The 5,040-nt window shown below is 47.5% G+C and overlaps 1 long non-coding RNA gene and 1 pseudogene across 1 annotated transcript; both read left to right on the top strand.

Moving 5' to 3' along the window:
- The first annotated feature begins 695 nt into the window (after window positions 1-695).
- Window positions 696-2,848, top strand: LOC103644438 (uncharacterized; annotated as a pseudogene).
- Window positions 2,849-3,051: 203 nt separating this feature from the next.
- Window positions 3,052-4,721, top strand: LOC118472273 (uncharacterized). The gene is made up of 2 exons (XR_004850394.1): window positions 3,052-3,207; window positions 4,094-4,721. It is a non-coding gene; the product is annotated as an uncharacterized lncRNA (long non-coding RNA).
- Window positions 4,722-5,040: the final 319 nt, after the last annotated feature.

Below are 5,040 nucleotides of genomic sequence, written 5' to 3'. Positions count from 1 at the left end.
CAACTAACTGGTACGTACGTATTTTTACTCTGATGGCCATATAGAGCATGGCATGTGTAGATTCTTTTGCTGGGAAGCAAGGAGAGGGTCATTTGACCAGATTTATTGCGGCTTCGTCCTCGAAGCTTTCATTTTCTGACCGGGATCCAGTGCGGTTGCATTGCATTGGCCGTTTCAGGATCTCAATCGTTCAAAACACCGGTTCTTACGCCGATCAAATTAACAGACAAAAAAAAATGGGGATACATGTCGACATTTCGCGGTAGGTAGGCACCCTTGTCGTTGTCGGATTTAGGAGTAACAATTAACGGCACAACACAAGCAAGTGTTGAAGATGATACAGACACAAGTGAACAACAAGAACAACAACAACAACAACAACCCTATATGTACATACACGAGGCACCGCACATCAAGGGATATGATCCATCAAGGACAAAAGATATCTCTACTACTTATTAAGTAAGCAATAGTAGTCTGCCTCTGACGTGTTCTGCCTCTGACGCGTTCTGCCAACGGCTGTTCTGCCTCCGTTAGTCCCGCGCAACAAAATAAATAGTACATACACAGGTTTATGCGCCACGTTCCGTTCTATCTCTCTCAGTGAGCAACATAGAATCTACAGCTGCCCTTATAAGCCATGTTCCATCACTCTCAATGGCCGATGTGGCACTAATAAAATAGATGGCACGCGCATGTGGCAGCGGTTCGTGCGGCCCAATGATTTTTGTGTGGATCTGAGGCCCATCCCATCGTGCAGCCCACTGTCCAGCGTGCAGCCTACCGTACGACCTAATCTCCAGCCACGGCCGCGACCTAATCTCCGCCGACGGCTCCAGCCACGGGCTCGCGCGCTTCCTCCACTGCGCTCAACTCTGGCGGCCTCCCCTCCCTCTCATCCACCCCATCATCGGATTCCACCTCCTCCCCCACCGCACCGTCGGACTCCACCTCCCCAATGGTGGCCTCCAGCGCACTGCCGTCCTCCAACTCCTCCCCATCGGCTGCCTTCACCCAACCGGTCAGCGGACTCATGCGTGGCGTTGGTTTTCCCATCAGATCTGGACGGGCAAGACGTCATCGGGTGGATCGCGGCTGGCCTGCGGAGGGGCGCTAGGGCGGTCGAAGTGGATTTGGCGCTGCCGCTGCCGGAGGAGGAGGGCGGGGAGGAGGAGGAGGAGGAGGGAGAGGAGGAGGAGGGCGAGGAGGAGGGAGGAGGACCCGCACGCCGGTCACGAGGCGCCACTCTTGGAGCTCCCCGCCGATCTGTTCCAGGCCAGGAACTCACTGGAGCGGCTGGCGCTCAGTCGGTTCAGCCTCCGCGCCGTTCCGCTCCCCGCGGTGGGTCTCGCCGGCCTCCGCTCGCTCTCCCTCAGCCACGTCGACGTCACCGACGAGGCGCTCCGGGGCCTTGTCGCCAACTGCCCGGCGCTCGAGCGCCTCAGCCTGAAGCGCTGCTCCCGCCTCGCCATGGTGAGCGTGGCCAGCGAGACGCTGCGGGTGCTGGTGCTCGTGGGCTGCCAGGCCTTGAAACAACTCTGCGTCGACGCGCCTGCGCTAGAGTCGTTCGCCCTGCACTGCAACGTCTTCGTCACCAACCGCGACGCTTCCTGTGAATGGGATTAGGATACTCCTGTTGAAGTCGACTTACTCGGCCCGCCGGCCCTCCGGGACGCGTATCTGTCGCATATCGGCCTCGACACCCGCCTCGACACCGAGCATAACATGCTCTACCCTTCCTTGTGCCTCGACGTCGTGCTAGCCCGGATCCTGACTATTTGCTCTGTCGTCTTGCTGGTACGTACCGAAAATCGCAATGCTCACAAATTAATTCGATCTGTGACTATTTACTCTTATGGATCGGATTAGCATGTTGATTCACTCAGCTGGCTCGACTCCAGAAGACATGCCGAACCTAGAAGAGTTGCAGCTGCTGATGGACTACGAAGGTTACTGCCTTGAGGCCGTGTCCGGTTTCTTCAAGCTCATCCCACTTCCAGTCCTTCAACGGCTCTTTGTGCGTGTAAGGCTCTCTCATTTCTTGGGCTCGTAAAACTCGTTTTTCCAGCTGCTGCTGCTTACCGGAGCTGAACTCCATGCGCAGCTCCATATTGATCACAAGCGAGAGGGAGAAGGCAGCTGCGGTTGCTCAGCTTCTTCCTGGATAAGTCCCCTGTCCTCCAACAGCTGGTGCATTGGAGAAGGCGTCGAGCGAGGCAAGCATTACCGTGTGCCGGCCCAAGGAAGACGATACCCCGAACCATCCACACACGAGGTACTTCCACGAGGAGTATGAAACTATGTAACTATGCTATATATGCATGCATCGTTCAGGCATATGCATGATTCAAACTCTCTATCAATCGGGTTTTCGGCTGCTTGCTGGTCAGGCTTGTATTTATTTTCTCATCACCATCCAGTCAACACCTAATAACTGGTTTTATCAGTCCATTGGTTCATTCGGATGCCTTCACCCTTTTGGGATTGGATGAGATGCGTCCGACGAATGTTTCTGTCTTTAGCTTTCAGTCAATCTCTGCAAACGGATGGTCCGTTGCTTCCATATTGCCTCGCTGCAGTTTTGAAGGATACCAATTTTGTTAAGTCTTGAACACACTGACAGTCTATCACATCGTCAACGGAGAAAATATCACCAAGAAAAATGAGATTGTCTTTGTGATTGCCCTGCGTTCAACCTTCCACACAGTCGATATAGCTGGCTGTCTGTTGTACAAAGTTCAATATATTGGGAAGTCCAAGGCTGAAGTAGCAGCGAAGAGGGTTATGGAGTGGGTTAATGGGGTGAACATTGTTCCTCATTTTTGCAGGATTGGAGATAAAGAGATAGAGTTTTACAGTCAGTTCCACATAATTGTCCTTGGTCTGGATTCAATTGGTATGGGAATATAAATTATGCGGCTTGTGATTTCTTAGGTATGCTTTTTCCATACCATTTTTTGTTAGGTATTCTGTCTCTAAATAATTGAGTTCCCCTTATGTACTCTCGCTAAGACACCAAGAACTGCGGCTCACTGCATTGAGTATGCTCACTTGATCAAATGGGACGAGGTACTATTTTTTCTGCACATTATTTCTCTCTAGACATTGACCCAACACTACTAACTGTTATATTCACTTTTTTAGGTTCATCCTGGAAAACCTTTTGATGGTGATGATGCAGAGCATATGCAATGGATTTATTCAGAGGTATCTATATCGCGATGTTATGTAACTTAATTTATTAGTAGCCTACTTGTTGTAAATCATTTGGCAGACATGCTTTAAAGAGAGCAGAGCTTTTTGGCATTTCTGGTGTTACATATACTTTGGCACATGTTTGTTTTTTTGTTTATTGAGAACATTTTGCCCATGATTTAAGGCATTAAATATTTTTTGCATGTAAATATCTTAAAAAATACAACACTGTTCTATTTATTTTTATGTTATAAGAGGCTAGCAATTTGGGCTTGGGTATTAAAAATGGATTGCTGAGATAGCTCATCATCTTCTTGTATGACTGCTCGAGTTATATAAAATGCTAATGTCTGAGTATAAGAATGGTTCTAAATTAGGGGTATATCTTCTTTAGGTACCATTAAGTAGTGGAGTTGCTTATGTTTTTAATAGTTGTCTTGTAATATGGTAACTGGTTAACTGGACAAGCTCTACCCCGGTTCAAATGAAATCTCACTCGTTTATTAGTTTATCTTTGGTTTTAGTGCTACTGCATATATGCTTATTTGTTGCTTTGTGCACAAAAAAGATGTCCATCATCATTTTTTTTCTTGTCTTCTTTATTATTCAAATTCACCTCAATTGTATGTATATGTCTGTCTGTCAAAACTGGTTTTTTGTTTCTTTACGCACACCTTACCCTGTAGCAAGCAATTCACGGATGAGCGAAAGAAAGGTCCATGATTTGTACTGATGCACATCTCCTATATATACTACCTACTCGAGGTGCTAGAAGAAGTATGGAACATTCTATTTAGATGATGTGCCTTTTAATTACAGTTTTAATATTTTCCCCATTATAAACACTTTGTGATATTCTCAGTAGCTCATCATCTTTCTCTCTCTCTCAACATTGTAGATTGGCAATGATGCTTCTCAATTTGTTGGTCCACTTGTATTGAACCTGTTGATAAAGGTATGTTTCTCATTCCATGACTTCCCCCATCGTTAACATGACTATTGAAGTGCATTGATGCGTTAACATGACTATTGAAGTGCATTGATCCTAGAACATACTGTGCGATTATGCGTATCTTAGCGCACCTTTATTATGTTCTTTGCACCAATATACTTTGTTTTTTCCTTTTCCGGTGTGATGGTGAGATCGACGTGGAGCTAAAGCACGTGAGGGATGCTGTGGCGAAGAAAGGCCAGGCACTACACGAGGAGCAGGACATGGTCAAGAAGGTCGCCCTTGCCACGCTCGACATCCTCAGCGTCGGTGCTAGCCGTAGTGGACTCTCCTCCCGTGCGACCGCGGCAGCCAGCCACGGCCTGGCCCTAACAACTGTAGCAAGCAGCAGTCCCCGCTCGGCTGCCCCGGCACCTAGCCCCAGTAACTGTAGGCAGCGGCAGCGCGGTCGCCCCAGTGCCCTCCGCTCTCCCAACCGCCCTCCAAGACAAGTACGCTTCTATGTTCTTAAAAAACTCTTCATCGTATCACAAAGCTCCCAGACACCACATTGTTAAATAGTACCTTAAATTTCCTTTGTTTTCCTGATTGAATAGCCATTTGGCCCCCTGCTACACTTTGTGCCTCTTAACCTTGGGTGAGCAGGCAGAATGTCTTGCTGTTGTCTTTTTCCCTCAATATCAATGCATGGAAAGCACATTCTTGAAAGAAGATAGAATTTCTATTATATAACCAACATAGTTCAGCTAAACACTCTGGTTCGAATATTTATGGGATACAAACTAAATGGTACTGAAAATTAAGAGCGAAAATCACACCAAGGCAACCTCATGGTGGTTATTTGATCACTTGTACCTGTTTTTGAATGGAAATATATTCCTTCTTTCAGATAA

Source organism: Zea mays, chromosome 6, assembly GCF_902167145.1.
Source record: "Zea mays cultivar B73 chromosome 6, Zm-B73-REFERENCE-NAM-5.0, whole genome shotgun sequence".
In the NCBI taxonomy this organism is placed as follows: Eukaryota; Viridiplantae; Streptophyta; class Magnoliopsida; order Poales; family Poaceae; genus Zea; species Zea mays.
This window is presented reverse-complemented; position numbering and strand designations above follow the sequence as displayed.